This window comes from Lepidochelys kempii, chromosome 20 (assembly GCF_965140285.1).
Source record: "Lepidochelys kempii isolate rLepKem1 chromosome 20, rLepKem1.hap1, whole genome shotgun sequence".
NCBI lineage: Eukaryota > Metazoa > Chordata > Testudines > Cheloniidae > Lepidochelys > Lepidochelys kempii.
The window spans coordinates 22,144,397-22,169,204 of NC_136399.1; the positions used below are offsets into that span (position 1 = coordinate 22,144,397).

At 52.1% G+C, this 24,808-nt stretch overlaps 1 protein-coding gene across 1 annotated transcript in view; it reads left to right on the top strand.

Moving 5' to 3' along the window:
* Positions 1–2,138: 2,138 nt before the first annotated feature.
* LOC140900853 (uncharacterized) overlaps positions 2,139–24,808 on the top strand; it is a 40,218-nt gene continuing 17,548 nt past the window's right edge. Inside the window, exon 1 of the mRNA XM_073318756.2 lies at positions 2,139–2,277. The gene's annotated coding sequence lies outside the window, so the exon portion shown is untranslated. The remainder of the gene's footprint in view (positions 2,278–24,808) is intronic.

Below are 24,808 nucleotides of genomic sequence, written 5' to 3' on the forward strand. Positions count from 1 at the left end.
AGGTAGCACATACTGGAAGGAGGGGTAGTTAATACTGCAGGCCAAATCCGGACTGCCAGATGCTTCTGAACAGACCCTCAAATCTTTTTATTTATCATTATTGTGGTGTGAAAAATGTTTCTCTGGAATCTGGACCTTGACAAAAAAATCATTTACTACCCCTGTTGTAAGAGAGGTTTCAGAGTAGCAGCCGTGTTAGTCTGTATCCGCAAAAAGAACAGGAGTACTTGGGGCACCTTAGAGATTAACCAATTTATTTGAGCATGAGCTTTCGTGAGCTACAGCTCACTTCATCGGATGCATAAAGTGGAAAATGCAGTGAGGATGTTTTATACACACAGACCATGAAAAAATGGAATCACTTCAAAAGGTTTATCACTTCAAAAGGTTTTCTCTCCCCCCACCCCACTCTCCTGCTGGTAATAGCTTATCTAAAATGATCACTCTCCTTACAATGTGTATGATAATCAAGGTGGGCCATTTCCAGCACAAATCCAGGGTTTAACAAGAACGTCTGTTAAAGAGACCGTTCAAGGCAGCGTGGCCCATTAACCCCTCTGCAGTCATAAGACAAAAAGGGGGCGTCCGTGGGTTACAGTTTGTTGTGATAAGCCATAAAGGCAGAGTTATGAATGGACACTCCCAAGCTCCTCTTCTGAAGTGGTGCAGGTTTCTCTTGAGGTGGAGGCCTGAGAGGTCAGAGGCAGAGCGATCACTCTGTGAAAAGAGACAAGGTGGGGGAGGGAATGTCTTTTGTTGGACCAACTTCTGCTGGGGAGAGAGCCCAGCTTTCCAGCCACACAGAGCTCTTCTGCTAACCAAACCAACCCGGCTACAGCAGACAGACAGAGGTGCAGGGGGATAGAGAGATGGACCGATTTGTGCGCAGGGGTGACTAGACAAAGTAGCTTGTGGGGATAGACAGACAGAGAGGTATGTGGGGGGGGATAGACAGGCAGACAGAGAGGTGTGGGGGGGGGATAGACAGGCAGACAGAGAGAGGTGTGTGTGTGTGGGGGATAGACAGGCAGACAGAGAGAGGTGTGTGTGTGGGGGGGATAGACAGGCAGACAGAGAGAGGTGTGGGGTGGGGTAGATAGGCAGACAGAGAGAGGTGGGGGGATAGACAGACAAGACAGAGAGAGGTGTGGAGAGTGGGGGATAGACAGGCAGAGAGGTGTGTGTGGTGGGGATAGACAGGCAGACAGAGAGAGGTGTGGGGAGCGGGGGGATAGACAGGCAGAGAGGTGTGGGGGGGGTAGACAGGCAGACCGAGAGAGGTGTGGGGGGGGCGGGGTGAGAGACAGGCAGACAGAGAGAGGTGTGGGGGGGGCGGGGGGAGAGACAGGCAGACAGAGAAAGGTGTGGGGTGGGGTAGACAGGCAGACAGAGAGAGGTGGGGGGATAGACAGGCAGACAGAGAGGTGTGTGTGGGGGGGGGATAGACAGGCAGACAGAGAGAGGTGTGGGGGGGGCGGGAGGATAGACAGGCAGACAGAGAGAGGTGTGGGGTGGGGTAGACAGGCAGACAGAGAGAGGTGGGGGGGTAGACAGACAAGACAGAGAGAGGTGTGGAGAGCGGGGGATAGACAGGCAGACAGAGAGAGGTGTGGGGAGCGGGGGGGATAGACAGGCAGAGAGGTGTGGGGGGTAGACAGGCAGACCGAGAGGTGGGGGGGGGCGGGGTGAGAGACAGGCAGACAGAGAGAGGTGTGGGGAGCGGGGGGATAGACAGGCAGAGAGGTGTGGGGGGGGTAAACAGGCAGACCAAGAGGTGTGGGGGGGGGCGGGGGGAGAGACAGGCAGACAGAGAGAGAGGTGTGTGTGTGTGTGTAGACAGGCAGACCGACTGTGGTGCGGGGACAGGACAGGGAGCCCCTTGCTCCCCCAGGAAGCCCTGGCAGTGAAAGGGTTACAGGCCCGCTCCCCTCCCCCCGGCCCATCGATCCAGGAACCAGCTGCCCGGCGCGGGGGCACCAAGCGGCAGCACCCGCCGGCTGGCGAAGATAATTGACCAGCCCCTGGGGGTGGGGGGGGGCGGGTGACATCATCGCTTTAAACCCCAGCCTGCCCTGCCATTGGCTAAGGAGCTAATTCAGCGGGGGGGGGGGGGGGGCGTGTGTCCTCCCCGCCTGGTCCCCTCCTCACCCAGTGGGGCTGGGGCGCGACTCGGCACCGCACGCCCGGGCCGGGAGCAGCCGCCGCGGCCAGACAAAGCCGGGTTTGGACGGGGGCTGCAGCAGGTGGCGAGAGGCGTTTCCCCGCGGATCGCAGCAGGTAACAGCCAGGCGGCCCTTTCCCTGCGGCCCCCCCCGGCTTGAGCTGAGCCCCCCCCCCCAGGCCAGTCCTGGGCTCTCTCTCTGCCCCCCCCCCCCATCCCCACCCCGCCGGGTTCCCGGCTGGAGCGGAGCTGCGGGGGAGGTTTGTTTTGATGTAGCCGGGTGTGAATCTTAATCGCCCAGCAGGTGCAAATCTCTCCGCTGGGCTTGGGGGGCGGGGAGCCAGCGCCTTTGTTAGCCGGGGCGGCTTGACCCACCTCGCTTCTCCCCCTGCCCCGCGTCTGGCTGGAGCTGGCCGTGGGTGGGTGGCGCCCTAAGGTGGGGCGAAAGGGCTCTAAGGGTCACCCACTGCTCCGAGCCCCTTTGGCAGTGGGGTCCTGTATGTTTTACCCTCCCTGGTGAGTACCACGGATGGCTCAGGATTCCCGACAGCTGACTGATGATATCCGGGGGGGTTTCCTAGGTCGCCTTGGGGCTGCTACTCTGCCCATCAGAGAGGCCTGGGGGTGGCAATGGGGTTTGTAATGGAGGCCCAATGTGTCTGGTTCACTAATGCAATGTGGGGGGAAGCGCGCTTTGCCTGTGGCTGTTTAAGGGTGTGAAGGCTGAGGGGATGGGCCTGGCAGTTCTGAGCCAGGCGTAAAGCTGCACCCAAAGTGGCTCTGGTTTAGCCCCTCCTGGGGCTCTTTCCAGGAGAAAAGTGCATGAGCTTTAATTCAAGGGGTGAATTTTAAACTCCTCGCAGCCAGCCCGGGCGGATGGGTGTGGAACCATGGCTAGGAAAGGGGCTTGGGAGAGCCATCCGGGGCCGACCCTCCTCGTGTGACCACAGCTCCCGCCAGCAGACGTGTCCCAAGGAAAGACCAAAGCAACAGGCTTAAGCTAAATCTAAATCAGATGCTCTACGAGGGTTGGCAGTGATGCATGTGGGTATGTCTACACAACAGCTGCACAGGGGAGAGGGAATAAGCCAGACCAGCATCAGTGAATTTAAAACTGCAGCTGCACTAGGGGTTATGCTGATATGAGATGACTTTAAAAAGTCACACATAAACAACTGCCTGGTTACACAGTCCCAAGCGACTGAAACAAATCACCTGGTGAAGGCCCATGGGAACACTCTTTAACTAAACTGGTTTAAACTAACACCTGAGGAACACCATCTTTAACCTACCTCATGTAGCAGAGCCCTCGGATAAAATTGTGCATTCACTGGGCTGAATACGGGGGTAAGTGAGTGGCAGTCTCTGGCCTGGTTAGACAGGAAGCTTGCATAGATACTCCAATAGCCCCTTCTGGTCTTAAAATCGCTGTGTGGGTTGGCCAGGGCTGTAGGTAGTTGGATTAAATTAGAGAGGCAGCGAATCCTCGTCAGAAATTGACAAGATCATGACCAACCACTGTCTTAAGTACAGAAGGGGATTCACCCCCATGCTGGCGTCTCCAGTGTCTGGTCATTGCATGTGGGACAAACGCTCCTCTTTGCGAGGAGGGGAATTGCCTAACTCACCTTGTTCTGTGAATGCACCAGGGTCTTGGTATCTCTCTGCTGAGATGAGTAAAAGACGCTCCACCCTGGATTCTGTCTGTGGATTAAATCCAGTTTATAAACTAAATGGCTGATCCATGAATAATTAGTTTATTGATTGGTTTAAGGGAGTAGCTGCCAGGTTGGAATGGGATTATTTAATTTCAACCCCCCTGCTGAGAGAGACTGAGGAAGGTCCTGTTTTGAGATGTCTCTTCCTCCCCACTCCACCCCACACAGTGTCCCTTGATGCCAGGGAAGCTGTCATCTTGTAGGGCTCCTGTTGTGAAGGCCTCTTGGGCAAGGCCTGTGTCTCTGAGCAGAGGCACCTGGGGAGCAAGAGGATCTGGTGTCTCCAGCCCCCACCCGACTGGTATATCCTGATCTGTCGGGCACATTCTGCCCCTGAGGGGGAGGGGGCTTTGGGAGCCCACAGTAAATGCAGGAATGTCTGGCCCTGGGCCACTGGCCTCCGGACAGTCTGGCATTCTGGAACCTGCGGGACGGGCTGGGGATTAGGTGGGATCTAGCTGGTGGCAGCAGTGTGTGGTGGGGGGGGGGGGAGGGAAGGGACAGCAGACAGCGCACACACACCCTTTCCCCCAGGGTTAGGGGTCAGTGCAGATCAAGATTCAGCTCTTATAGGGGTGTGCGTGGAAGCTTATCCCACCGTTGTGCAACTTCTATCCAACCTGTGGGTACACGGGGTCTCCAAGGCTAGCATCTCTTCTCCTCCCCCACCTTCCATGCCGTCACTGGGTGGGGGAGTTGCCTAGAATACCATAGGCTGACACATTACCATGCTTTCCCCCCTTGTCCTTGGTGAGGAGAGGAGGTTTACCAGTTGCATAGGGCCAGAAACTAAATGTTTCCCAGCATGGTCTAGGTCTTGAGATGCAGCCACCTCTGGGGATGGTGTGGCAGAATGTCTGGGTTCTATTGCCAGCACATAGCTGGATGCAGGTGGGGGGAGGGAGGGGCACTGAACCCCGTGCTCTGCCTCCATGCCATCCCCTGGCATCTTAAGGCACTTGATGCTCTTCAGTGTTGTGGTTTCCAGCTATTTGCCAGGTCTAGAACTAGGATTGTTGGTGGGGTGGGAATGATCCCCCCCCCCAACCATAATAGGAACAACTTCATCCTATGATGACTCTTATCTGGAGTGGGCCACACCTTGGGGTGCATCTGGGCTCCCCTTCCAAACCATCCTGCCAGAGGTGGAGATGAATGGGCTGGGGATTGACCCTTTCATTGCAGTGGGGTGAGGTTTTCCCCACCTGAAAGGGGAGCTGTGATCTAGAGGAGAAATTGCTGAGCTCCTTCCAGGTGCTGGCAGGACTTGTCTCTGCTGCATCTCTCTAGGGTGTGTCTATTGCACCTGCCCCCTATCGAAGTCCCTGCTGGATCTGAGGCTTCCCCCAGCATGGCACAATGGCTGTACCCAATGCTGCCCTATAGGGTGTCCAGATGTCCTGATTTCATAGGAACAGTCCTGATATTTGGGGCTTTGTCTTATATAGGTGCCTATTACTCCCACTCACTGTCCCAATTTTTCACACTTGCTGCCTGTCCACCCTACTGCCTTGCCACGCTCTGGAGTGGCCGAGATGCCATGTCCCAGTGTGTTGGGGAGAAGTGCCTGGCCCCCTAAACTCCACCGTGTGCTGTGCTGGATCTGAGTCTCTCTTGGTTCTCCTGATGTGTCAGAATCGGCATGCCCGATGCTGCTCAGAAACGGCCACGTATGGGAACAGAGCTGGGAGGCACTCTTGGCTGGCTCTAGAACCTGCCTGGCTGGCTTTTGAGTCTCTGTCCCAGCCACCCAGGTGAGGTGGTCACCAATCCTCTCCCTCTGCTCCACTTGCCCAGTCAGCTGCTTAGTGTAGACAGCAGCCGCTCCCATGCATGCTCAGGCCAGGATTTAGGGTGACCCCCAGTGGTGGTGCTAGGTAGTGCAGGCTGGCAAGCATTTGGAAACCTCTGGGTCAGTCAGCCTCACTAGAGACTCATGTGGCCTAAAACCGCTTCCCCCTCAATTGGAAACCAGTGTCGCAGGAGAAGGCAGCTGCTGCAGCCTGGGTTCTATCCCTGGCTTTGCCACTGGCTCGCCCTGGGCAAATCTCTCCCCCTCTGTGCCTCAGTTGCCAACCTGCAAAAAGGGGGTGAATGACACTGACCTGTTTTGGGAGGTGCTCGGAGATCCACTGACAGAAAGCGCCAGGAGTCTGAGCATGTTCTGCGAGTCCTTGTACAGGGGGCTCACCACAGACAGAACAGAGCCCTGCTCTTGGGTGGGTGCATGGGTGTCTCCTGCCATGAGTTCAGCTGAGAAGCCCCCCCCAGCCTTCAGAGCCCAAGCTGCAATTTCAAAGCCCAGTCTATTATCAGGAGTGGCCAAACGCTGATGCTCCGAGCCGCATACAATAATCTTCAGAAGTCTTGCGGCTCTTGAACAGGGGCAACCTGCTAAAGCCCTTAGACCCACTCCCCCCGTTGGGCAGAAGCCCCTAGTCGCACCACCCTGCCACAGGACAGAAGTCTGAGCTCCCCCCCATACAGACTGGTAGGCTGAGAATGGGGGCGGCCTCTGCAAGCCGCACTTTAACTGTAAAAGAGCTACGTGTGGCTCACGAGCCCCAGTTTGGCCCCACCCAGTCTACACCATTGTCTTTACAGCATTGGCGTGAGCCCTGCTGGGCAGAGACGGACATGGGCTGGCAGGCTCCGGAATGCAGTGTAAACATACCCATAAAGGCCCCAGGGACCCTGGGGATCTTCTAGTCCGGCCTCTGTAACCCAGGCCACAGGCCTTCCCTGGCCTTTGAGGGGGCTGGAGCAGACCTAGGAAAACAACTGATCCTGATGTCAAAACATGCAGTGAGGGTAGGTAGGCTGTTCAGGGGTTGATCCCCTGCCCTGCTAACTGCAGCCGTGATGGCTTCTCAGCGATCATTGATTGAGCATCTTTCCCCGGCAAGCCAGGTGCCTGGGCAAGGGGCTGTTCCCAGGGAGTTCAGTTGCGTATCCAGCACACAAAGCCAAGTGGGGGAGAGGCAGCTCGACTTTGTCACTGCAGTTATTTGAATAAACAAAACAATCTGGCAGGGTATTTGCCTAGTCAAGGCTCCCAGGAGGATCTGTGAGATGCTGCTGAGGATCAGCAGGGGAATATTGACCCATGCCAGCATTTCCGGGATTCTCCCAGAGCTGGGAGTAGCAGGGTGGGGGATCTAGTGGGTTTAGGCTGGGGGCACCAGGATTCCTGGGTCCTCTGGGAGGCGAGTGGAGCCTAGTGGCTTGAAGCTGGGGGGCAGCAGGATTCTTGGGTTCTCTGGGCAGGGAGCAGGGTCTAGTGGATTAGATCAGGGTGAGGCTGGAGAGCCAGGATTCCTGGGTTCTATTACTGGAGTGGGGGGGGGTTGGGGGGGGCAACTACTGCTGTTCTCCCAGGACAAAGCACAAGCCAGGAATCCGTGGAGTGACTCCTAGGCCTTCCCCTGTGCTGTGCTTGTGACTCAAAGGCATCTGTGGGAGGGTGGGATTGTGACCCTCCCATTCTTAAACAGCAGGTATTTTGCTAATGGGGAATCCTCACCAGTTGTTAGCAGTATAGGCCATGACACCTGGCTATGCAGTTCAGATTCCAGCCAGCAGAGGTCACTGCTGCAGGGAACACTAGTCAGCTTGTAGCAATAGCCGGGGAGTGGGGGGGGGGGGGCCTTTTGGGGCAGCAGCCTGAGCAGATGGATGTGTGGGGCTGGCTCTATGACTAGGCTTCATGGCACTGTGTGGGGGATGGATCGGTGCATGGGGAGCAGCAGCTGCCTGGCTCAGCTCTGATCCAGGGATGTTTTTCTTTTGGTTGTTTCCCCTTCTCAATGGATTTTCTCTCTCTCTCCTGCACCGCCCCCCCCTCCCCCCTAGCTGGGGCCATTCTTATGCAAACAAGGGCTGGGATAGAGAAAGCTCTTAAAGGGGCCATGCCCCCTTTTGTCCAAGTGTGGAAGCAGGCGCCAAGCCTGGACTCTGCCTCTGAAATGCACTGGCCTAGAAGGCCTTCGGAAAGGGAAGAAAGACACGATCTTGTTTAATCCTCTCTAAATCTAGCTTTGGGGGGGAAGATCCTGCTGCCCCAGCCTTTCCCAGCAGGAGGTGCTGTGGGGAGCAGGGCAGAAGCCCTGTGCAAAGCTCTCACAGCTGCTGTACATGAGGACAAAGGGGGTGTGGAGCCCTGGCACCCCAGTGAGGCCTGGAGTGGGCAGTGCCCAGGGCTGCCTGGGGTGTGAGCTGGATGAGGCGGCTCACTCCAGATTGTCTGTGTTTGCACGGGGCCAGTCCAATAGCAGGTCTGTGTGCCCAAAGCGGGGTGTTTCAATGGGAATGCAGGCAGCTGTATGGAGCTGGGTTCCTTTCCCCCAACCCAACCCACTCCGGGCTGATGTTGGATCCAAACCGCTGGGTGGAAGGGCTGGTGTCTGCCAATGCTTCAGCTGGGAGGGGGCAGCCCCTTCTCCCTGCCCAGAGGGGCTGAGGCATGTCGGCTGCAGATCTCTCTTCTGGGGGACTGGGACGGGGTGGGGAGGGGAGGGGAGTGGTGTCTGCTTTCTGCGAGCCTTGAGTGAGGTCTGGGGTCACTGGCTGCTGGGGGAGATCCAGGATCCGGAAGAGGTGGTTACAATTGGGGTATTTGGGGGGGATATATTGTGAATGAAGAGTCCTATGCTTAACTTCATAAACTGTAGTTGGCGGGGTGTAGTGGATCGAGCTGGGCAGCAGGACTCCTGTGTGTTGTGAGGTAGCTCGCAAGCTACCATTACGGTGCCCGAAGGTGCTACAGGGACCAGGGCTGCATTGTGCTAGGTGCTGTACATAGAATGACGAAGGCCTCTGCCCCAAAGAGCTTATAAGAAGAGACTGCAGGTGGATACAGTGAACAGACTGGGGGAGGGGGCTTAGCTCAAGCTCCCAGGGAAGATCTTGCTGAAGCAAGTTTCTGAAAGCACCAATTCACATCCCTGTGTGTAGGAGCTAGACTGGCAGCGTGTTAGTAACAGCAGGATTCTGACCTGCTTGGAAAGTCTCTGCCAGAAAAACACTGACTCATTCAGCTGAGATCCTGACCCATTTAAAGATCCTGCGATGTCCTGGCCATGCTCCAGCTTGAGCAGTTTCCATTCTGCCTCCCCAGTCTGCCCCTTCCTCGCCTTTCTCCACCTGCAGATGCAATAGTCTTCGCTTCCTGTGTGAAACAGCATGGTGTTAAAAGCAGCCACAGCTGCGCTATGCCCCAGAGCTGGCTGCATCTCGGCGGTTGCTTTTTGTATCATTCTGCTGTGCCGAGCAGCCTAAACAGCTGTTGGACAGAAGTGGAGCTACGTGCTCGAGCCAAGCTGTGTCCTAGGTCCGTTTGTGAAAGCGCCGCTTGGGGTTTCACGAACAGAACCACCTGTTCTGAGACTGCTGGCTGCTGAGCTAGAGGCGAATCACCCTTCGGTGGTCTGTAGCATAGGGCTTAGGACACATGGTTCTGAATCTATCCACTAATGGGCAGTGATGCACACACACGTTTTTCTAGCTCGTAGAAATGGAGGGTTGGAAGGGACCTCTGCTATCTAGTCTAGCCCCCTGTGCTGAGGCAGGACCAAGTAAACCTAGACCATTCTTGATCGGTGTTCGTTCAACCTGTTCTTAAAACCCTCCAGTGATGGGGATTACAGAGCCTCCCCTTGGTCCCCTGTTCCAGTACTTCACTTCCTAGTTGTGAGGATAGTTTTTCCCAATATCTAAGCTACAATATCTCTCCCTTGCTGCTTATTAAGCTGGTTCCTTCTTGCCCTTCCCGCAGTAGACGTGGAGAATAATTGATCACTGTCCTCTTTATAACAGCCCTTAATGTATTTGAATACTGTTATGAGTTCTCCCCTCTCTCAACCTTCTCTTCTCTAGACTAGGCATGTCCAGTTCTTTCAACCTTTCCTCATACAGCTTAGGTTTGCTAAAGCTTTTATAACACTTCCCCCCCCACCCCCCCAAATCTCCTCTGGACTGTCTCCAGTTTGTCCACGTCTTTCTTAAAGCGGGACACCCAAAGCTGGACACAGTACTCCAGGTGAGGCCTCACCAGTGCTGAGTAGAGGGGGACAGCTACCTCCTGTTTGCTATATGCAAAGTTTCTGTGGATGAACCCCAGAATATCTGGCTTCTTCACAGTCGCATCATTGTTGGCTTGTGTCCAATTTGTGATCCGCTCTAACCATCAGGGCCTCGTCGGCAGGACCGCTGCCAGTCTCTTCTTCCCCAGTTTGTAGCTGTGCTTTTGATTTGGCCTCTCTAGGTGTAGTACTCTGCACTCATCTTTGCTGGCTTTCACTTGCTGAAGTCGGAGCATGCCAGGAACGCCCTGAGCATCCTTTCAAAGGACCCCCTATAGAAACAGGAAGTCACAGTAGAGCATTAGCACTATTAAAATTAACTTTGCTTTTATAGTGTTTATTATCAGTAGATCTCGAAGGGCTTTGAAAAGGTCAGTCTCATTAGCCGAACTCTACAGATGGGGAAACTGAGGCACGAAGGGGCATGCTGTGACATCACCAGGGTACAGTCTGGACTGATGGACAGCTGTGTCCCCTCAGTTCTCCAGCCTGGGGTGCCTTTTACACTGCTTCACTGAGAGAGCAGCCACTCTTGGTGTGCTCTCTCACAGCCTCTTGCATGTGCATTGCTTCCAGTTACACTGCATGTGGGCTCCAGCCAGCCACTCTTGAATTATGCTGCAGGGCAACACCAGCAAACTCCCAGTCCCAGGCTTCCCCCAGAAATGTGCATCTTGCACTGCCCAGCACCCTCCTGGACAACACAAGCTCATATAAAGTTGGTTGTGTTGTCAATAAAAGGTGATTATGTGCAAATCCTGTTATCTCAAATGGAGTTTCCCAAACACTCCAATCCAAACGCACTCGTTTAGATAAAACAATGAAGCAAATGTATTAACTAGAGAGAGAATTTAAGTGATTACAAGTAATGAGGCATGAGTCAGAATTGGTTACAAGAAAATGAAAGCAAAACACAACCAATGCCTAACTTAGACTTTGCTTAGAATTCTCTTAGCTTGTTCTCTCACTGCATATTCCCAACTGTTTTACGAACTCAGTCTCTTTCAGACAGGATCCCTCCCACAGTCCAATGCTGTTTTCCTTGTTCTTTAGGTGGTGGTGAGGCTGTGGGTAGAGATGAAGGAGGAGAGAGAATTTGGGGTGTTTGCTCTCCCTCCTTATACGTTTGTCTCTTCTTTGAGAATCCTCTCCAAGTCAGGGGGGAGTCCTGTCCACACAATCTCCCCCCCTTCCCCCCCCCCCCCCGTGTTCCTTTGTCAAGGTGTAGATTTTCGCCCACATCCTTTTTCCTGTCAAAGAATGGCCACTTAGCCAGGTGGTGGGTCCATTTGATTTTGTGGACACCTTGCTGAGGCATTGGCTGGCCTTTTTTTCTCTGGGGAACTGTTTGTGAGTGGTCTTCAGATTTGGAATATGGCTTAGTAACATCATACAGTAAGTAGAATCTTACAACTTTGCATACAAAGTTGCCACACACTTCACCAGGACAATAATGATCAGCAAATTGAGTTTTCAAATGATACCACACAGGGCCTCCTCTTTATGAGATCTAGCATAGCTCTATAAAAGAGGGATACAGACTTTCACACGTGCCCAAGGTCATCCAGCAGGCCAGTGACAGAGCAAGGAATAGAACCCATGGCCTCTGGATAGTGGTGCTCTAGGCAATGCTGCTGATATAGTGTCATAGGCATGGAGTGTGCTGGTGTCAATGGGGTCTGAGCCAAACTCCCTGCAAACGGTGAAGTTCTGATCTGTGTCTGAAGTTGGCCTGGTGACATTTAGACCTGGGAGGGGAAGAATTCTCCATCTTGGAAGAGGCAGGACTGGGAATTCCTCTTGGGGAAGAAGAGTGTTTAACACTTTCTGCTCTCCCATATATCTACATAGATGCAGATCCGTTCTGACCCCAGGGGCATGGTTCTGCCCTGGGTTGGCCTCTATTGAAGGGTGAAGTGATTAGTCTAGAAGTACCTACATGGGGAACAAACATTTTATACTGGGCTCTTCAATGTAGCAGGCAAAGGCCTAACATGATCCAATGACTTGCAGCTGAAGCAAGACCAATTTAGACTGGAAATTGAGTGTATGTTTTTTAACTGTCAGGGTAATTAATTAGCCATTGGAACAATTTACCATGGGTTGTGGTGGGATTCTCCATCACTCACGGTGTTGAGTCAAGACTGGCTCTATGAATGATTGTGGGGCAGTTCTCTGACCCGTGCTATACAGGAGGCCAGATTAAAGCCAGAAGGAACTATTGTGATAATCTAATCTATGAATCTGATTCCAACCCTACCAGCTGGGGCTGTTCAGAGGGGAGATCAATGCTAATTGTATAGCACCCCAGCAGAGATCAGGGCCCTGCTGTGCCAGGCCCTGCACAGACACAATGAGAGAGGGTCCCTGCCCCCAAAAGTTCATTATCCAAATAGGATGAAAAGTATTCCCCACCCTGGCTTAAAGGTGGGGAAACTGAGGCACAGAGCTGCCGTGACTTGCCCAAGGTCACCCAGGCAGTCTGTGGCAGAGCTGGGATTTGAACCCTGATCTCCTGAATCCCAGTGCCTCAGCCATGGCCCTGCCCTTTCTCTAGCTTGGTGCTGCCTCGCAAGCTCCGGATCTGAAGGGGATCTGCGGCTTTGGAGGTGGGGTGAAGAAATGGGGGCACGGCTCGCCGACGCTGCTTAGCTTTCCCTGAAATCCGATCAGGCTTTTGGCCTGCCCCTGGCTGGCACGGCAGAGCGCTGTGTGTCTGAGCTGCCTCGAGCCCTTCCGCAGAGCCTTAAAGATGCTGATTGCTGCATCTAATGAGGAGTTAATCACTAGCAACCTCCCGGTATCTTTCAACCCCAGGGAGCGGGAAATAAACAAAGAGGGCAGCTGCCATCTTGAGGCGTGGGGTGGGGGGAGCTCGAGGAGCAGAATGGCTGGGGCTCAGAGCTGTGAGGCAGGGCCTGCACACGCTAAGGAAGCTGGCTAGACCCATGGGCAGGGAAGCTGCCATCTCCGCTTGCGGGAACTATCCTCCGTGAACTCTGGCTGATGGTGTGTTTCGAGCTTGGAGCAGGGGCAGTAGGCCTGAACGTGACCCGCGGGATGCTTGTGTCTCCCGGTTTTAAACGGGCCTGGGGGGGCCTGCTTTACAAAGCAAATGTCCAGACTCCGAAACTGACGAAACAAACGGATGCCCCCCGGCTAAATGTAGCTTTTGCTTCTGGCCCTTTGCTAGGCAGGAGTCCTCCTGCCACGGTGGCTCGGAAAGGAGTGGCTGTGGCAGGCTTAGCATTCAGCAAAGAGCCCCAGGGAGCTCGCCCAGACCTCAGTGTGGGCCGGTGGCCGAGAATCTGCCCCCTCCAATCAAACCTTGCCTGGATCTGTGTGGCTTATTGCCGCTTAGCCTCCTGTCCATGGGGAAAGCAGTGGGCCTTCTGCCCTCTGGGCCCAGCTGGGGAGGGAGTGACTGGTGGGCTGGGACCTTGGGGGGTGGGGGACACTGTCCAGCTGGTGCAACCCCCTCCTCACAGGCCTCTGGGTCTGATTAACTTCCTCTAAACTCAGACAGTTAATAAAGCCACCGAGCTGGTTAAGGGGCCCCATTGTTAGCCATATGGTGCCTCCCAGCACTGAGTTGCAGGGGGGAGCAGGCTGGGCTAGCAGCGGCTGGTGTCTATTGACTTGCTCCCAGCCAGGCCACAGTGGAGCCAGATCTGTTTTCAGAGTTCAGAGTAACAGCCGTGTCAGTCTGTATTCGCAAAAAGAAAAGGAGGACTTGTGGCACCTGAGACACTAACCAATTTATTTGAGCATGAGCTTTCGTGAGCTACAGCTCACTTCATCGGATGCATACCGTGGAAAGTACAGAAGATCTTTTTATCATACACATTGTAAGGAGAGTGATCGCTTTAGATAAGCTATTAGCAGCAGGAGAGTGGGGTGGGGGGAGAGAAAACCTTTTGTAGTGGTAAACACCCATTTTTTCATGGTTTGTGTGTATAAAAAGATCTTCTGTACTTTCCACAGGATGCATCCGATGAAGTGAGCTGTAGCTCATGAAAGCTTATGCTCAAATAAATTGGTTAGTCTCTAAGGTGCCACATGTCCTCCTTTTCTGTTTTCAGAGTGGGGCCAGCATAGGCCAGTGGGAAGAGGAACAGACCTGGAAGCTGGGACTCCTTGGTTCTATGCCCAGCTCTGGGAGGGGAGTGGGGTCTTATTGGCTAGAGCATGGGGGAAGGGGGCAGGGCTGGGAGTCCGGACTCTGGGGTTCTGAATGGGGTTTGACCACTGCTCCTGCTGTTGGGCCAAGTTGCTTCGTCTTTCTGTGCCTCCATTTCCCCAGCTGTGGTTACCCAGGGCTCCTCTCTGCCAGGGCTTTGAGATCTAGGGCTGAAAAGGCCTTACAGGTTGGAGGCTGAGCCCAGAGGACAAGGGACCTGCTACTGCTACCAGCCATAGGAGAGCTGCCCTGGCTCTAGTAGCAGGAGCCTGCGGGCTGGTTCTCCTCCTGGCTTTGCAGGAGTGGCTGGACAGGCACTAGGCCTCTGTATTTGTCCATAAGATACCACTGGGTTGCACCCATGACCCCAGGTGCAAGGGTCTGCAGCTCTGTGGCTGGGAGCAGCGCTTCATGCCAGCCTGGAGGGGACAGCAGAATTGATGCCTCTGGGGCTATTGGTCACCAGAACAGGGCAGCTGCTGGCCATAGGAGGAGGGGGTGGGGGCAAATGCCTTCTGCCTTCTCCCTGGAGGCAGCTCCCCAGGCACTATGGGGCACTGCACCCCATTTGGAGTGTGTGTGTGGGGTCGAGTCTTGGATTCCCTCCACTAAGTACTTGCAACTCCCCCAGTGGGGGCTCCGCTCTGATTTTTTCCTCCCACCCCACAAGCACCACCACTGCTGGTTGTCCCAAGCATGGGGAATCTCCCTTAGCAGTATAGGGCCTATGACACACAGCAGAACAACTTTGCTTCCAGCTAGCACAGGGCAGTGGTGAGCAAATGGGATCATAAGACCCATGTAGGTTCCTCAGTGGCTCGTATGACCGGCAGAGACTGCTGTGACCCATGTGGTGCGCACTCTGGGGCAGACTTTCAGGCCAGCTGTGCAGAGATGCTGCTGCCACCCAGACTTGTTGTGTCTCATCCTTCCCAGCATGCTCCGGGAAGGGATTTTGCTGTTAAATCCCTCTGTGGCCTTAAACCACCCGAAGTGCTGTTGGAGCCTGTAACTGGATTTGGGGGTAGGGATTGGCAGGGTGACTAGATCTCTGCTGGGGGGGGAGCACGGGGGCAGTAGCACAGATCTGTTCTCCCCTCTACACAAGCAGAGATCTCTGGGCATGGCGGGAGGGCAAGGCTGCTAGATCTGTGCACGGGTCTGTCTGTAGCAACAGTCAGGCCGCGTCGTCAGCTACTCCCAAGGAATCTCCTCTTCCCTCTTTCCACCCAGCCCCTGCGGCTCTTCCTGTGGTGCTGTGAATGTGCCTCTTTCTGTGTGTGTGTGTGTGTGTGTGCACACAGCTTGTGGTTCATGAGCTCTCCCACCCCACTGCATCATGGCTGCTCGCAACTTCATGGCATCAGCGGGGCGAGAACTCTTCCCCCTCCTGCGCCTAAAGCCCAGCCCAGCCCACTTGGGCTGAAGGAGATCTCCATCAGCAGCGCGGGGCCTGTGGCACACGATCGACCAGTCCCCATTGTAGCCAGTAGAGGGCAGTGTTGCACATAGCCCTGTGTTTGGCTTCTGCATGAGCCATGGCTCCAACCCCCTAGTTCCATAGGATGGTGGGGTCTCCTCCTGGGCAGGGTCAGGCATGGCTGGGGGGGAGGGGACAGGAAGACTTTGCTCTCACTAGGAACAGCCTCTCTGGGTGGCCCTTGGCATCAGGCTACCGAGCCAGCACAGGGGGCATGTGAGGCTGCTCTCTGGCTTGGGGGTGGGGTTTATGTAATGTTTAATTAGTGACATAATTGTGCCTCTGACCAGCACTGGCCTGGAGCCCTTCCCAGACTCTGCTCCTTCCTCTGACACAAAGGCAGAGACCCTCTCCTGGATGGTCACCACATGCTCATTCAGGCTGACTTTGGGGTCCCTGTGCTGACAGAATGGGCTCTTGGCTCTGATCTGTCACCGTGTGTGACACAGCTACATAGACTGGGACTGCTGAGAGCAGAGGGTCCTCGAGAGCCCTGTAGCAGAGAGGATGCACAGTGCAATGGTTAGAGCACTAGCCTGGGACTCAGAAGACCTGGCCTGACATGCCAGATCTGCCACAGCCTTCCTGTGTCACCCTGGGGGAGCCCTTCAGTGCCTCAGTTTCCCCACTAGTACTATGGGGATAATAACCCTTTAATGTAAGGATAAATACCTTCCAGATTGAGACGCTCAGCTACGGTAGTAAAATAAATCCCAGAGCTACCTAGAGATTAGGGATTGCATTGCTTTAACTACACATCTTGTGCTTAGACAAAGCCCTAGGATGGATGCAGTTATATCTGTTTAGAGGTGCTTCTACTGATATAGTTATACCTGTACAGGAAGGCGAGTAAACCATGTTGGAACAATAATCCCTAGCGTCTTTCATCAGTAGGTCTCCTTTGTAAAGTGCTTTGGGGGTCTGTGTCACTAGACCCATTTTACAGGTGGGGAAACTGAGGAACACAAGTGACTTGGCTGAGGTTGCCAATTGGGGAATAGAACCCAGTACAGTGCTGTAGCCACTAGGCAGTGCTGACATCTTTATACCAGTATAAGTGTCAACACTAGGGGTTGTACTGGATATAAATGTTAAAAATCACCCAGCCTCAACCCACATAGTTATCAGTACAAAAACTGGCTAGAGCAGGCCGAGCTCTTTTCAGTGGGCAGCAGATTAGAGCAAGAGCCAGCAGTGTGTATCTGCAATAATTAAAAAAGCCACCTGGTTTTGGCCCGCTGAGGCAACTCCAGAGTAGGTGGGGAGAGCTGCTTCCTGGAGGTTAGAAAATATCGGAGTTTCTTGCAGTTGACAAAGGAAGCTAAGAACTCTCTTCTCCTCTGCAGGCCACTCCTATTTCCCCCCGCCGCCACCACCCTTGTGCTGACTCGGCGACAGCTCGAGGGGAGGGGGGTAAACTTTGCCTGTAAAAATCCTAATTCCAAGGCCCAAAGGGATCGTTGGGATTGTCTAGTCTGACCTCCTATATGCCACAGGCCGGAGAACTGCCCCCAAACCATGCCTAGAGCCATCGCTTGGGTACAGTGAATCGGGGTGATCGCCCTGAGCATTGCATGGGGAGGTGAGGCGGGTGGTGAGCAAGCAAGGTGAGGGGGCAAACAGGGAGGCGAGCGGCCGGGGGCGGGGTGTGTGAGGAGGAATCCCCCTACCAGAACCTCTCTCCTGCCCGTCGGCAGGCCCCCGCCAATCAGCTTCTCCCCCTCCCTCTCAGCATCTGCTGTGGATCAGATGTTTCGCGGCATCAGAAGGTGCTGGGGGGGAGGGGAGAGGATCGAGGGTGCAGTGTGTTTGGGGCAGGGGGTGGAACTGGGCAGGGAAGAGGCGGGGCAGGGGTGGGGCCCTGGGGAAGGGGTCGGGGGAGGGCGTAGCCAGGGGGAGCAGATTAGAAGCTTGGCACCTACGTCCTGGGCGCTGCACGCCCCTAGGGCCGGCCCTGCCTAGAGCAGAGCGTTCAGAAAAACATCCAAACTTGACTTAAAAATGGTCCGTGCTGGAGATTCCAGCATGAACCTGGTAAATTGTTCCAGGGGTTAATTCCCCTCCCTGTTCAGAACTTTGGGCTTTATTTCCAGCCCGAATTGGATCGGGTAAGACCTTTCGCTGCTAGATGGAACAGCCCGTTGTCATTTGTTCCCTGTGTGGGCACTTGACTGTCGTCAGGTCACCCTCCCCGCTTCTCTTTGCCAGACTAAGCAGATACAGTGATTGAGCCCCTTGAGCCTGAGCCATGTTGTCTGATCCTTTAATCCTTCTTCGAGCCCTTCTCCACCCCTCTCTAATTTGTCAATACCCTTCGTGCATTGTGCACACGGCACTGGATGCCGCAATTCAGGGCAATTGCACCTGTATCCCCTCCTCTAGGGGCCAGGAAGGGCACCCGCTCAGTTTCAGGCTCCTGACCTGTCCTGGGTGGACATACTCACCCCATCCCTTCGGACTGGCCTATTGCTGGGCTTCCCAGCAACCCGACTCTATTGTAACGTCCTCCACAAAAGACAAGTGGCCTAAACAGCCTGTTGTGTCTTTCTCTTCCCAGTTAACCGCGTAATTGCCCCAGTTAAGCCACCACTCAGCTATTTCGAAGCAAGCACATTGTTTTCTGAAAGTAAAAGCATCAGAAACGCTGGGCAGGAAGGGACTCAAAGCGAAGTCCAGTGCTCTGCACTGAGGCAGGGCCCAGTAAACTCAGACCATCCCTGACAGATGTTGGAGAAAATGGGTTTAAGCCAATACAAGAACCTACACGCATGCTAATAAGCTCACCAGAGAGCACTCGATCACTCCCACAGGGGCTCTCGTTGGGGAGTACGCCTTCAGATCCCACTCGGGGCTCTTTCTTGTGCTTACAAGCTCACCGCAGTTTTAGCTCCCAACAAGCGCGCAGTGTCTTATGGGGCCTCTGTGGACTAAAATCCTTCCAACACCTCCCTAAGGACAGGGGAGGGAAAACACTGTCTGTGAACGAGGTAAAATAACCTCTCTGTTTCTACTTGAGATTTCCCTGTTCATGCATCCCAGGATCTCATTAGCCCTTTTGGGGTTGCGTTCAGCTGATGAGCCACCCCCACCCCCAAGTCATTTTCAGAGTCACTGCTCCCCAGGATAGAGTCCCCCCCACCCTGTAAGGATGGCCCTAGATGTCTGTTTACCTCTAGCCAGATTAAAACCCAGCTTGTTTGCTTGGACGCAATTTACCAAGTGACCTGTCCTCTTCCTCACGTGACCACTCCTCCAATCTGAGAGTCATCAGTGATGCCTTCCCCCTCCCCGCAGCTCATTGATGAAAATGTTAACTAGTGTAGGGCCGAGACCCTGTTCCTGCAGCCCCCCGGAAACGCACCTGTTTGATGCTCATTTCCCATTCTCAGCTACCTTTTGAGACAGCCCGTTAGCCAGCTTTTTTAAAATGAGAATATTATGAAATTGATGTGGCACACATTCAGTGGATTGATCAGAATGCCATACATATTCTACCAACATTACTTTCATCAACTAATCTGCTAATCTCATCAACAAAAGAGATCAACTTAGTTTGACGGGATTCATTTCCCATAAACCCATGTTGCTTGGCACTAATTACATTACCGTCTTTTAGTTCTTTATTAATAGAGTCCCCTATCAGCTGCTCCATTATCTTGCCTGGGGCCGATGTCAGACTGACACGCCTATAATTACTCAGGTGATCCCATTTACCCTTTTTAAGTATTGGCACAACATCAGCTTTCTTCTAGAACTTTCCAGTGCTCTGAGGCTTATTGAAAATCGGTGTTCACAGTCCAGTGAACTCCTCAGCCAGCTCTTTCAAAATTCTTGGATGTAAATTATTCAGGTCTGTTGATTTAAAAAATGTCTGACTTCAGTAGCTGCTATCTAACATCCTCCTGAGAGATACTAGTGGAATGGAAAGAGTGTTATCCTATGTGATGACTACATCATTTCTACGTGGGAAAATACAACAGAAATATTTATTAGACACTTCAGCCTTTTCTGCATTATTATTATTTATTACCATTTGCATCTAGCAATGGACCAATACCGTTGTTTAGGATTCTTTTTGTTCCTAATATACTTTAAAAAACAAACAAAAAACCTCATTGTCCTTAACTCTGTTAACCATAGATTTATCCTTGCGTCCCTTTCCTTCCCTTACCAGTTTTCTACAATTCCTGACTTCTGATTCATAGTCATTAACAACTTCCCTCTTTTTTTCCATTTTATATGTGCCTTCTAAACCAGGTTTGTTTTTGTTTTTTCCCCCCCTAATCAATGTGGCCTTCTTCTACTGTGGCTTTTTGGGGAATCTAATAGTGTTTAAAATTCCCAATTATGATTCATATTTTTCTGATTAAATTCTTCCTCCCAGCTGATTTGGCTCAAATTGGTTTCAATTTTGTGAAATGGCCCTCTTAAAACACCGTGTGTGTACATATCACTGGTCTGGACTTTATTCTGCCTGCACGTTATGAATGCAATGGAATCATGATCACTTGTATCTAAGCTACTATGTAACTTTTAGTTCTGTCATCAGTTCCTCTTTATTTGTCAGGACAACTTCTAACAGAGAAGTCCCATGAGTTGGATACAACATTGTGAGTTAGGAAATTTGTCATCCTAAAATACTTAGAAATTCCAAGGCTGTTTTAGTGCTGGTAACGTGAGACCTCACACCATGAGGGAATGTCACACTCCAACTGGGAGAAGTGTGAATCTGAGAAGAGGGCTTTAAAAAAAAACAAACAAAAAAACCCTTTAATTGAATCTAGATCTGGTGATAGTGACCAAGCTACCTCCTTCCCTCCACCCACAACTCAATGATCTGAGGCTGAAGGCTCAAGATTAATTTTCACTGGGGGGCCGCAGGAGTGAAAAGGTGCTGTTAGTTTTATGTGAAATCCTAGGAGACAAGGAAGAAGTAATTCCTTACCTCCTCGCATCGAGAGATTTAACTTTAGGGCTGGCAAATAAGAATTCCATAGTTTGGGAACACAGGAGGATTTCAGCTTTGTTTTTATTCCACATCAGAACTTTCCTGAAAACAGGGAAGAATCATAGATTTTTAAGGTCAGAAGGGACCATTATGATGATCTAGTCTGACCTGTACAACACAGGCCACAGAATTTCACCCACCAACTCTTATAACAACCCCCTAACTTATGTCTGAGTTATTGAAGTCTTCAAATCATGGTTTAAAGACTTCAAGGTGCAGAGAATCCTCCAGCAAGTAACCCATGCCCCACGATGCAGAGGAAGGTGAAAACCCCCCTGTGGCCTTTGCCAATCTGCCCTGGAGGAAAAATCCTTCCCAATCCCAAATATGGCAATCCGCTAAACCCTGAGCATGTGGGCAAGACTCACCAGCCAGATACCCAGGAAAGAATTCTCTGTAGTAACTCAGATCCCACCCCATCTAACATCCCATCACAGGCCATTGGGCATATCTACCACTAATAGTCAAAGATCAATTAATTTCCAAAATTAGGGCTATTCCATCATATCATATATATATATATATATATGTCTCCTCCATAAATTTATCGAGCTTAGTCTTGAAGCTAGATATGTCTTTTGCCTCCACTGCTCCCCTTGGAAGACTATTCCAGAACTTCACTCCTCTGATGGTTAGAAACCCCTTCATCTAATTTCAAGTCTAAACTTCCTGATGGCCAGTTTATATCCATTTGTTCTTGTGTCCACATTGGTACTGAGCTTAAATATTCCTCTCCCCCCCGATATTTATCCCGCTGATAGATTTATAGAGAGCAATCGTATCTCCCCTCAACCTTCTTTTGGTTAGTCTAAAGAAGCCAAGCTCTTTGAGTCTCCTTTCATAAGACAGGTTTTCCATTCCACGGATCATCCTTGTAGCCCTTCTCTGTACCTGTTCCAGTTTGAATTCCTCCTTCTCAAACATGGGAGACCAGAACTGCACACAATATTCCAGGTGAGGTCTCACCAGTGCCTTGTATAACGGTACTAACACCTCCTGATCTCCACTGGAAATACCTCGCCTGATGCATCCCAAGACCACATTAGCTTTTTTCACAGCCACATCACATTGGCGGCTCATAGTCATCCTATGATCAACCAATACTCCAAGGTCCTTCTCCTCCTCCGTTACTTCTAATTCATCCGTCCCCAGTTTATAACAGAAATTCTTGTTGTTAATCCCTAAATGCATAAGCTTACACTTCTCATTATTAAATTTCATCCTATTACTATTAGTCCAGTTTACAAGGTCATCCAGATCCTCCTGTAGGATATCCCGGTCCCTCTCTGTATTGGCAATACCTCCCAGCTTTGTGTTATCCGCAAACTTTATTAGCACATTCCTGCTTTTTGTGCCGAGGTCAGTAATAAAAAGATTGGCCCCAAAACCGATCCTTGAGGAACTCCACTGGTAACCTCCTTCCAGCCTGACAGTTCACCTTTCAGTGTGACCCGTTGTCGTCTCCCCTTTAACCAGTTCCTTATCCACCTTTCAATTTTCATATTGATCCCCATCTTTTCCAATTTAGCTAATAATTCTCCATGTGGAACCGTATCAAACGCCTTATTGAAATCGAGGTAAATTAGATCCACTGCTTTTCCTTTGTCTAAAAAATCTGTTGCCTCCTCAAAGGAGATCAGGTTGCTTTGACACAATCTACCTTTTGTAAAGCCATGTTGTATTTTGTCCCAATTACCATTGACCTCAATGTCCTTAACTATTTTCTCCTTCAAAATTTTTTCCAAGACCTTGCATACTACACATGTCAAACTAACAGGTCCGTAGTTACCCAGATCACTTTTTTTACTTTCTTAAAAATGGGAACTGTGTTAGCAATTCTCCAATCATATGGTACAACCCCTGAGTTTACAGATTGATTAAAAATTCTTGCTAATGGGCTTGCAATTTCATGTGCTAGCTCCTTTAATATTCTTGGAGGAAGATTATCCAGGCCCCCCCAATTTAGCCCCATCAAACTGTTCGAGTTTGGCGTCTACCTCGGATGTGGTAATATCTACCTCCATATCCTCATTCCCATTTGCCATCCTACCATTATCCCTAAGCTCCTCAATAGCCTCGTTAAAGACTGAGGCAAAGTATTTAGATATTGGCCCATGCCTAGATTATCTTTAACCTCCACTCCATCCTCAGTGTTTAGCGGTCCCACTTCTTCTTTCTTTGTTTTCTTCTGATGTATATGGCTATAGAACCTTTGCTATTGGTTTTAATTCCCTTTGCAAGGTCCAACTGTACATGGCTTTTATCCCTACGTGTGCTGACCTCAGTAAGGTAGCTTTCCTTGCTGATCCCTCCCATCTTCCACTCCCTGTAGGCTTTCTGCTTTCTTAATCACCTCTCTGAGACGCTTGCTCATCCAGCTGGGTCTACAACTCCTGCCTATGAATTTTTCCCCTTTCTTGGGATGCAGGCTTCCGATGGCTTCTGCAGCTTTGACTTGAAGTAATTCCAGGCCTCCTCCACCTTTAGATCCACAAGTTTTTCAGTCCAATCCACTTCCCTAACTAATTTCCTTAATTTTTGAAAGTTAGTCTTTTTGAAATTAACAGCCCTGGTCACAGATTTATTTTTGTTAATTCTTCTGTTCAGTTTGAACTGAATTAGCTCATGATCACTTGAGCCAAGGTTGTCCCCTACAACCATCTCTTCTATGAGGTCCTCACTACTCACCAAAACCAAATCTAAAATGGCATCTCCTCTAGTCAGTTCAGCAGCTACTTGATGAAGGAATCCATCAGCTATCGCATCTAGGAAAATCTGAGCCCTATTTATTATTACTAGCACTTGTCCTCCAGTCTACATCTTGGAAGTTAGTCTCCCATGATCACACAATTCCCATTAGTATTTGCTTCTTTAAAAACATTAAAGAGGTCTCTATCCATATCCAGATCGGATCCCAGCGGTCTATAGCACACCCCAAGCACTATCCCAGGGGAGGGTCTGGTAGCTTTCTTCCCCACTGTGGGATGTGGGAGACCCAGTGTCAGGCCTCTGCTCTGAATCAGGCAGAGCAGGTCTCCCACATCCCAGAAGAGCGCCCTACCCACTGGACTGTGTTGGGAAGTGTCCATCCTGGGCCTGAGAAACCTTCCCAACCAAAGTTTCATCAAACCTGATCCATTCCTGCGACACTTCAGGTTGGATGAATCTTCATTTTACAACGTGTCTCCTGAGGAAAATCCCTCCCCCCCCACCGCTCTGACTGACCCTGCCTAGCGACATCTACAGAGCATGGTCTCTGTTCCAGACATGCACAGAGTTCGGTGCACTGTAAAAACACACGCCTTCTCTTTGCAGCGAACACAACTTAAGTGTTCACAGCTGGAGAGCTAAAGTGAAGTGACTTACTAAATATGGATTTTGGGGCCCCATTGGTAGAACTGGCTGGATCCTCTTCACTGATGCTAGGGACATGAAGGGCTTGCTGGACTTGCTCAGATTGGAGATCAAGGGTTGCCAACCCTCCTGGTTTGGCTGGGTGTCTCCCAGAATCGGGCTCTATCTCCCAGAGGCTACTGAAGCCAAATGGGGAGATTTTTTTTTTTTAGGTGCTAAAAGTCCAGCAGGGCTAAGGCAGGCTCCCTGCCTGCCCTGGCCCCGTACGGCTCCCGGAAGCGGCCGGCATGTCCCTGCAGCCCCTGCGGTGGGTCCAGGGGTCTCCGTGCTGACTGCACCCTGAGCACCAACTCCACAACTCCCATTGGCCAGAAATTACAGCCAATGGGAGCTGTGGGGGTGATGCCTGTAGGCAGGGGCAGTGTGTGGAGCCCCCCTCCCAGGGGCCCCATGGACTTACTGGCCACTTCGAGGAGTGGTACACAGAGGGGGCAGCACGTGAAGCCTTTGTCCTGCTTAACTCTGGCTCCTGGGTGCAAAGCAGTGGGGTTAAGGCGGGCTCCGTCCCCGCAGCTCCCATTTGCTGTGGTTCCAGCCAGGGACATGCTGGTTGTTCTGGGAGCGGCGTAGGGCCAGGGCAGGTAGGGAGCCTGCCTTAGCCCGTCAGTGGGTGGCGCAGCGGTAAGCACCGCCTGGCTGGAGCCCAAACCCCCTCCTACACCCCATCCCTGAGCCGCCTCCCAGAGCCAGCACCCCAAAACTTCTCACATGCCCCAGCCCCACACCTTCTCCCGCACCCCAATCCCCTCCCCCAACACTGAGCACCC